The sequence below is a fragment of the Neofelis nebulosa genome, chromosome 3, assembly GCF_028018385.1.
Source record: "Neofelis nebulosa isolate mNeoNeb1 chromosome 3, mNeoNeb1.pri, whole genome shotgun sequence".
Classification (NCBI taxonomy): Eukaryota; Metazoa; Chordata; class Mammalia; order Carnivora; family Felidae; genus Neofelis; species Neofelis nebulosa.
The window spans coordinates 195,465,101-195,475,323 of NC_080784.1; the positions used below are offsets into that span (position 1 = coordinate 195,465,101).

Sequence of the window (10,223 nt, forward strand, 5' to 3'; positions counted from 1 at the left end):
GATCCTCTGTAGGCTGGATGTGGGGCCGAGAGAAGAGTGAGGGAGGGTAATACAGGGGGAGTACCGGGCACTACGAAAGCATGAGGGAGTTCTGGGAGAGGACTGGAGAAGCAGACGGTGAGGAAGGCCCCAGGGCAGGAATTAGTAAAGAAGAGCTGTGGAAATGTGGCCTCGGAGAGGACCGTCCCATTTAAACATCAGCCCCCTCGAGCCATAGTTCTTGTCCAAACGTTTAATCCCTTGAATCCCAGAGCATACGGAACAGGAGCCAGAGCAAGCACGCGGATGCCCTACGGTCCAGTTCAGTCCGCACACAGGGCCACTGTCAAGTTCACCCTGAGTACTGGGAAGATGGGCTGCTACCCCAGCGTGCATGTCTGCCTCCCTCTGCTGGCCATCCTTGTATTTCGGTTTACACACTGGCTGTTGGGTGGATATTCTGATACACATTTACCTTGAACAGTTGCCATAGCTTTCATTTATATATTTGGGTTTGGTTTTTTTTTTTTTTAAGCTTTATTTATTTATTTATTTTGAGAGAGAGAGAGAGAGAGAGAGAGAGAGAGAGAGAGAGCCCCAGGCAGGCTCCTCACTGTCAGCACGGAAACGGATAAGGGGTTCTAACTCATGACCAGCGTGCGATCATGACCTGAGCCAAAATCAAGAGTCGGGTGCCCCTGCATCTAAGGGCATCTTAGAGTCGGGTTTATAAAGACTCTATTGTTGCCTTAAACTTCAAGATAATTGGAAAACCATAATGTCACCATCGTCATTATCACCGCCACACCAGCAATCCGCTTTCGTGTCCGGCTTTTCCCCACATTTTCTCCTGCATTATCTCACGAGATCTCATATCCTCTCCATGAGGTAGGTAAGATGTCCATTTTACACAAGAAGATACTGAGGCTCAAAAAGGTGGGACTTTCTTCTCTGGGATTGAGGTAGAATGTTTTTCCATGAATCCGGTCTTCTTGTCACTGGAAAATGTGCCTCATATGACAGGAAACCTTGGATAATTTGAAAACCATAGACAGACACCCACCATAACAGTGCTTTCAGTCTTATGTAATGTTTCCCTAATCTCCCTTGTGATAGGGACTATTTATTGCCTTCTAAAGCCACACCAGGCAGAGCATCAACTGTAACAAGTACACCAGGCCATTTAATACCCTCCACCTCTCTGTGAAGTGGCTTCCATTACTAACCCCATTTTGCATGTCCACTCTCTGAAGAGTAGACGGGAATTGACTTGCCCACGGTGCCTGAGTGATTCACGAAATTCCAGAGCTGGGATTTGAACCCAGTTCCAGAGTCCACACTGTTTTCTTCCCACACCCCACCCTTGCCCTGGCTTTCTCTTCCTGTCTGGACATCCAAGCCTACAGCCATCTTGTCCTACGTAGAGCATGACTCAGGGCATTTCTCTGTCTTTTCCCCTCTCAGGAGAGTGTTGCACTTTCTCCTTCCATTTCGCCTTCAATTCAGAAAACTTCAAATGTTAATTACATGTGACCTTGCGCTGACTCATAGGACGATTTAATTTTGGTGCCTACCTTGTGTTCTGAGACGTGTCATAGCGGTCAGGTAAGCAGGTATGTGGGTAGGTTCTGTCCTCACTTTACAGGTAAGGAATCTGAAGCTCAAAGAATTTCTGGCTGGGAAATCTCCCTTGACTAAGCATCAGAAGACTCATGTTTAAGATCTAGACTCTCTGTGTGACCTTGGACAGGTCTTTCTACCTCTCTGGGCCTCTAGTTTGTCATCCATAAAAGAGGAATACTCATTCGAGTCACAGAGTGCTTCTGAGGACCAAATGCATGGAAAAGCTATTGACAATTGTAAAACACTACATGTTGACCTTTTCCATGAGCATTTATTGAGACCTTCCTTATCGACTCAAATATGATTAAGTATTAGGCTCTGGAATCTTGCTTTCTGGATTCACATCCAAGCTCCACCAGTTCACACTGGTGTCCTTGAGCACTTTATTAAATCTTTCTCAGCCTTGTTCCTCCCTTGTTTCCTTTTTAGAAGGAATCATAATAGCAGCCACTGCACAGAATCGTGGCAAAGATGAAGGGAGGTGATAAGACTATCGAGAGCAGTCAGCACTGGGCTGTTCTTGCTGCTGTGGTTGTAATCATCGTGATTTGGTTATGCTTCAAGGCACTGTGTTGGACGATATGAAAAGACACAATCCCTCGAGAGGTGGCTGGACAGGGACGGAGAAGAGAAGGGAGCTGATTCCTGAGAATGCACTGTCATTTCTTTACTCCGTGCTCTTAACTGTATTATTCATCAGGATATAGGAACAGGCAATCTTATGTTAACTGCTAAGTTTTCAAAGTTAACATTTCCATTTGCCATTAAGGAGGTTTCTAAGCCATCCAGAGAAGCCTTTTGGGGGAGTGTGCTGTCAGCAAGAGTCTTGCTCAAAGAGCTGCCAGATCTGGGAGAGTCACCTTTGAATGGGGGAATTTATGCTCCAGATAAGTGACCAGATTTGATCTGTGCCACACAGAAGGGCCCAGGAGACAGAGCAGGACCAGTGAAAAATTGTTCTTGTGAGCTCTAAGCCTGGTACCAATTTCTGGCTTCAATATTCATCTTTCCTAAATCTGTCTACTACCTGATGTATACACATATACATACATATAATATTATATCTAACATATATATACATATAATATTATATATAACAGCATATGCATGTGTATATATACATATAATATACATCAACAACAACAAACATATGTATTTGTTGTTATTGTTGTTTACTAAGCTACATTAAGTTGTTTTGTTCAGTTCTATTTTTTCTTTTTTATGGAAATGATGGACTTTAACCACCACTGAACTTTTCTGGATTTGGATAACAGTGGGAAATAGTAGGATATCAGAATTTGGAATAACATATTTTCTCTACTATAAGTGGCCAATAATTGTGAAATATGTCATCAATAAATAACAGCTTTTCAGAAAAGATACCAAATTTAAGATACTCTGAACTTTTGAAATGTGAAATGAATAAGCTTCTTGAATTTGAAGAAATCGGTAAGAGCTTGCCTTTGTTTGGCATTTTTAACTTTCCAGAATATTCTTTTTTAAATTTAATTTAATTTAATTTAATCTAATTTAATTTTAGAAAGAGAGAAAGAGCATGCAAGGAAGAGGGGTAAAGGGAGAGAGAGAGAAAGAGAGAGAGAGAGACAGAGAGACAGAGAGAGAGAATCTTAAGCAGGTTCCACGTTCAGCACAGAGTCCAATGTGGAGCTCAATCCCATGACCCTGGGATTGAAATCAATCCTGACCTGAGCTGAAATCAAGAGTCAGACACTCAACCAACTGAGCCAACCAGGCACCCCTCCAGAATATTTTTATATCCAACTTCAATCCACTTGGGTCACACACTCAGCCAACACTTATCCTCTTCTTTTCCTGCCTTTGCTGAAAAATATGTTAGTCTTTAGCAAAGAAAAGACATTTAAGAAACAACGTACTCAGAAAACCTGACCACTGCCTTTCAAATCAGCCCCAATAGTTGCGGTAGATGCAGTATCCAGCCCCAGGATGGTGCCTTTAAGGACTCAGGAAAATGGAAAAGCCCAGATCCCTTTCTCCAGTTTGAAACTCAGCCTTGCTTTTCCTGACTTTCTTGAAAATCAGGTGACATCCTTGTTGTAATTCAAAAACTAAAAATGGTTTTCTACAAATGCATTTAAACATCAATAGTGTTTCTTATAAATCCCCCTGATGTGACACTGAATACATTAAAAACCCAAAGATAAACTACGGCCCCGTAACCAAACACGAGACACATTTATCAGCATAATGAGATGTTGGGCCTCCAATAGGGTAATATCTCAAACCACCAAGGCTTAGAATTTTCTTCTAGTAAATACAGAAAAGGAGTCCTTGGGTTACAAATACCTGAGTCAAAAACACCTTATATATACAAGTCAGCCACGTCTATATGGGTTCAGAGGACCCCTTCTCACTGAGTGGCAGACAATCAGCTGAGTCCCTGGGAATGAGCAGTGCCTGGATACTGGAATCCAAGGCTCAGGCACTGTTTTCACCCAAGAACTGCACAATAGACCTGAAGGAGAGGTGCCTCTCCCTCTGTTGTATCCATGAGGAAACAAACTCAGGGAATGAAGCAGCGAGCTCGAAGTCATATGACTAGTTAATAGCAGAGTTGGGACTCTGACTCCAAGTGAGGATGACCAGGGGTCCCATTTGCCCGGGACTGAGGAGGTTCCCAAGATGAGGGACTTTCAGTGTCAGCATTGGGACAGTCCTGGGCAAACCAAGACAAACTGGTCACCCTCTATCCAAGTCCAGTGTTCTTTCTACTAAAAGAGGCTGCTGTTGAGGTGGCCTGGTCATCCAACCTGTGTTAACAATTTCAAAAGGCTAGTTAAAAACAGTCTTGGGTGCTCCCCATGCTCAGCTAGTTCCGTTAGGTGGCCCACAGCCCTGCATCACGATTGGTGATCCTAAACCAGGTTATGACCTAGATTTATTTTGTATATCTAATCATTACACTGAGGATTTAGAAAAGGTACCTATTCCTAAAGAACTAATCATGTACAGAACAAAACGGCTTACGCTTGAAAATCTGTGAGGGCACTTGGGGTGGCTCAGTCGGGTAAGCCTCCAACTTCGGCTCAGGTCATGATCTCATAGTTCGTGGGTTCAAGCCCCACATCCAACTCTGTGCTGACAGCTCAGGGCCTGGAGGCTGCTTTGGATTCTGTGTCTCCCTCTCTCTCTGCCTTTCCCCTGTTTTCTCTCTCTCTCTCTTTCTCTCAAAAATAAATAAGTAAACAAAAAAGAAAGAAAGAAAGAAAGAAAGAAAGAAAGAAAGAAAGAAAGAAATCTTAAAAAAAAAAAAAATCTGTGAAGATAAGAGGCTATCACAGGGCAGCCCAGCTGGGGTAGCTGCAGGCCCCGGGGGCGGGGAGGGGAGGGGCGGGGACTGTAAATTCTCTACTGACTTCCTGGATTATAACAAAGCACTGAACAGAAATTGTAATAGATCCTTCCCCTGACTCCAGATTTTATGAGACTGAAGAGCTATTGTAATGACCATTCAATTGGAGCTGTAAAATAAATTTATGGAGATGATTTTGCAACTTTAACTGGAAAGAATGTCTTGGTCGCTATAGATAGAATTGGCATTGGCCAAACAATACAAATCTTGCTTTCCTTAGTCAAGCAGCTTAATCCAAAGGTGGTCAGCGTTGCAAGTTTGCTGGTGAAAGCGCTCCCTTAAATCAGACTGTGTTGGATGGATATGAAATTCTGGATTCATGTGTTGTAGGATGTGACTTTGACTATAATTAATACATCACGGATTTAAATCATGTTTGTATCCTTAGTAAAACTGGGAAAGGAAAATATCAAGCCTAAAATGAGAGCTCAAGTTGAGTGGTAGAGTTTGGGAACGTCTGGAGTCACATTGTCATCACCAGTAATATGGTTAAATGGTCATATTCTGTGGCCATCTGCGTAGTAGAGCTTTTTGAATGTACCTTCTGAGAATTTTATCTGTTTTGTATGGCAGAAATACAAGTGGCTGCTATCCTGAACTCACTCTTTTGCTCTGAGCAGATAGGCTATTATCAGTTCCCTTTGGATGAATTGTTGTTTCACTTATGAAAGAAAACTTTTACCAACAAAACAAAATACTTCTGTAAGAGACATTTAAAGAGAAGATATATTATTTTATTAACTGCCCTGTTAATTTTATAGTCATGAATTCATAAGTGACTGAACATTGTTAATTACTATATACTTTAAAAAGTAAGATGCCCTGAGTTTTCTTATCTGACAGTGTCTGAGAGGTATTATTAGAAACTAAATCATGTTTCCCAAAAATATTTTAGTAGCATTTCAGTGATATTAACTGAAATTTTCTCATTTGCTCAGATTATTTCCGGTGAGTCTTCTTCTATGGTTCCTTTACATATTAATTAGTATATTCCAAAAACCTTCACATATTTTGAAATTTTCAGTGCAGAATCTTTAAAGACTGCCTCTTTTTTTTTTTTTTTTTTTTAAACATTGTCCATTGAAAAACTACACGTTGAATGGCAAGGACAAAACTAGGTGAGATAAATATGACACCCAGGGAATTGTAAGGCCCTAAGAGTGACACCTCCCTAAAATTTGTGCCCTGAGTAGCTCTTTTTAACTTTAATTTTAATTCACCCTCGTCCCGACTCTGCCAAATAGAACAGACATGGATAACACGCTTGACCTGGCTCTGAAGTGTCCTATTCATTTTTAAGTTTCTGACTGAAAACATATGTATGCATGCCCAATTTGGTAACATTGCATGAATTTAATGTCTTACTTGTGTCAACTGAAGAGGAACACCCCATCTTGATATCTACATTTTCAAACACTTTATCATTTCCATCTAATTCTACCAACTTGTCTTCTTCCATACATAATTGACTTGGATAAAATCTATCTCTATCAGCTATTTTTAATATTTTTTTATGTTTATTTATTTTTGATAACAAGAGAAACAGAGCATGAGTGGGAGAGGGGCAGACAGAGAGGGAGACACAGAATCCGAAGCAGGCTCCAGGCCCTGAGCTGACAGCACAGAGCCCGACGCGGGGCTCGAACCCACGGACTGCGAGATCGTGACCTGAGCTGAAGTCAGCCGCTCAACCAAGTGAGCCACCCAGGCTCCTCTCTATCAGCTATTTTTTAAAACATATTGACATTTGGGGCGCCCGGATGGCTCAGTCGGTTAAGCGTCCGACTTCAGCTCAGGTCACGATCTCGCGGTCAGCAAGTTTGAGCCCCACGTCAGGCTCTGGTCTGATGGCTCAGAGCCTGGAGCTTGCTTCCAATTCTGTGTCTCCTTCTCTCTCTGCCCCTCCCCCGTTCATGCTGTGTCTCTCTCTGTCTCAAAAATAAACGTTAAAAAAAAAAATTTTTTTTAATTAAAAAAAAAAAACATATTGACATTTCAATACAATTCTAAGATTAGACTCTATTTTAAACCATGAAGACCGAAGGCCTGTCTACCTCAATACGTTTGAAGAATGTATCTCCCAATTTCTAGAAAAAACACAGTTATATTGATTTCCTTCTGATAGTTTCAAACCCGTGGGTGAAGCCTTTGGAGGGACACACAGAAGAATACTTCTGGCTTCACAGTCCCAAGGGCTGCGCCTGGCTTTCAGGGATCAGAATAGTGGAGTGCCAGAAACCTTAGAACTGAGCTGAGAGTCTTTCTCCTGAGTTCTCAGATGAGCAAAGTGTACATAAATGGACAATAAGAGTCATGATAACAGGCATCTGTTGCACATTTACTATGTGCTAAGGAGTAAATGGTGCAATGGGCCAGAGCCAACCAGCTGTCTCTCCAAAACCCACTTTCAACCGTCCTCTAAAGGAATAGCATTTTTATGACTGGACAGAATAAAGCCTTCATTTTCTGGCCTTCTCTCCTGCTGGGTGAAGTCACATGAGTAAGTTCTGGCCAATGGGGTGTTATCAGAAGTGCCTTATGGCAGTTTTCTGAAAACTTACTCAAGAGACAGTGTGATACAGAGAAAGCTACCATATGTTTTCACTCTTATGTGGATCCTGAGAAACTTAACAGAAACCCATGGGGGAGGGGAAGGAAGAAAAAAAAAAAAGAGGTTAGAGTGGGAGAGAGCCAAAGCATAAGAGACTCTTAAAAACTGAGAACTGAAGGTTGATGGGGGGTGGGAGGGAAGGGAGGGTGGGTGATGTGTATGGAAGAGGGCATTTTGGGGGATGAGCACTGGGTGTTGTATGGAAACCAATTTGACTATAAATTTCATTAAAAAAAATAATAAATAAATAAATAAAAAACTGAGAACAAACTGAGGGTTGATGGGAGGTGGGAGGCAGGGGAGGGTGGGTGATGGGTATTGAGGAGGACACCTGTTGGGATGAGCACTGGGTATTGTATGGAAACCAATTTGACAATAAATTTCGTATTTAAAAAAATAAAAAAAAAATACTGGCTTCAAAGCTTCAAAGGAGAAGCTGACTATCTTGTTCAAAAAAAGAGACAGTGTGAATTTACTCTTTGGCTCTTTGTCGTCCTTTTTCCTCCCTCCTACTGCACAGAGCAAGATTTTGATGACTGGGATCCATCTTGGACCATGAAACCAAGAGGATGCATCATAGTGACGAGGGAGGAGGTCAGGTCTCCGAGGACCATCTGAGCAGAGCCATATTAACAGCTGCAGACCTTCTCCTTTGGGCTCTTACATGAGAGACAAATAAACACCTATCAGATTTAACCCACTGTTATTATGGGGTTTCTGTCACTTGAAGATAAATCTAATTTTTACTAATTTTCAACCTTACTAAAATTCATCAAGCTAAGTTATTATTTTACAGACCAGGAAACTAAAGCTCAATAAGCTTAAGACAGTGGGTGAAAGAGCTGGAATCTTCACAGTCCTGGAGCCTGGGATTGGTGAAGACTCCATGCTATCCTCTGGGACCACTCCTGTTCTCACTCTCACCCTCTTTCAAATGGGGGCTCCATGTGAGAATAAGCTCTAAAAAAATAAAATAACAACAATAACAAAAGAGCTATTTATTGAATCCATGTGACTAGCCAGGCACTCTTCATTTTACACTTAAGGAAGCCAAGGCCCAGAGAACTTTGGCCAAGGTTACACAACTCATAAGAGGTGCAGTGGGATTCAAGCCCAGAGTGGGCCCCAGAGCCTTATTCAACGACTGAATTTTACTGCCAGACAGAATATGCCTGGCCACAGACAGTGCGTGCTGAGGGGTGATGGCAAGAGCAAGCACCAAGGAAGCTACCAAGGCTGGGGCTGAGGAACATGGAGGAAGAATGTCGTCAGGTGAGAGGCCTGCAGACAAGCAGGGTCACAAGCCTCCCCAGTTACCACTGATCTTGGTTACCTTTCTTCTTACTGCTCAGTTATAAAGGGGGGTGGGGCGGGGATTGTTATTTTAAAAATGGCTCTCTAGTTGAGACACAGCCTCCCTTCAGGTTCCATCTCTCTGGCAGGCTCCATCTGCCCAGCCTGGCCTCCACCAGCACCCTGAAGGGCACCAGCCACTGAGAGGGACGTGCAGCCTGTCCCTCCAAAGTTGAGGGGAGTCGCCAGCTGTCTTGCATCTCCCAGTAGTTCTGGGTAGACTTGGAGGCCCCTTAATTCATAAATTCTTCAACCACTCCCAAAGGAATGTTCCAGAAAGGACACATCAACAAGGTCACATGGGCTTGGCCATGTGACTTGCTTTGACTTGCATTGCTCATAATATGTTTGTTTGTTTTTTTTTTTTAATTTTTTTTTTTCAACATTTTTTAATTTATTTTTGGGACAGAGAGAGACAGAGCATGAACGGGGGAGGGGCAGAGAGAGAGGGAGACACAGAATCGGAAACAGGCTCCAGGCTCCGAGCCATCAGCCCAGAGCCTGACGCGGGGCTCGAACTCACGGACCGCGAGATCCTGACCTGGCTGAAGTCGGACGCTTAACCGACTGCGCCACCCAGGCGCCCCTGTTTTTTTTTTTAATTTCTCTTTAGTAGACTTTATTTTTTAGGGAAGTTTTAATTTTACAGCAAAATTGAAATAAAAGTAAAGAAAGTTTTTATATAACCTCTAGCTCCAAATATGCACAGCCCCCCACTACATATAGCCTCTTCCACTAAGGTTATTTTTTTTTTATTTTTATTTTTTACATTTATTTATTTTTGAGAGACAGAGTGAGACAAAGTGAGGGCAGGGGAGGGGCAGAAAGAGAGGGAGACCCAGGATCAGAAGCAGGCTCCAGGCTCTGAGCTGTCAGCACAGAGCCCGACGCGGGGCTCCAACCCACAGACCGTGAGATCATGACCTGAGCCGAAGTCGGACGCTCAACCGACTGAGCTACCCAGGCGCCCCAAGGTTATTTTTTTAATGGAAATAAATAAATGTAGCAAAATAGGGGATGAATAAGCAAATTATGGTACAATTACATCGTGGGATATCGTGCCAATTAAAAATGACAATGCAGGGGCACCTAGGTAGCTCTGTTAAGCATCTAACCCTTGACTTTGGCTGAAGTCATGATCTCATGGTTCATGAGTTCAAGCCCCATGTTGCACTCTGCGTTAACAGTGCGGAGCCTGCCTGGGATTCTCTCTCTCCCTCTGTCTCTGCCCCTCTCCTGCTTGCATGCACACATGTTCTCTCTCTA

The 10,223-nt window shown here is 42.7% G+C and overlaps 1 pseudogene; it reads left to right on the top strand.

Annotated features, from left to right (window-relative positions):
* Window positions 1–285: 285 nt before the first annotated feature.
* Window positions 286–5,758, top strand: LOC131508098 (hypoxanthine-guanine phosphoribosyltransferase-like; annotated as a pseudogene).
* The last annotated feature ends 4,465 nt before the right edge of the window (window positions 5,759–10,223 follow it).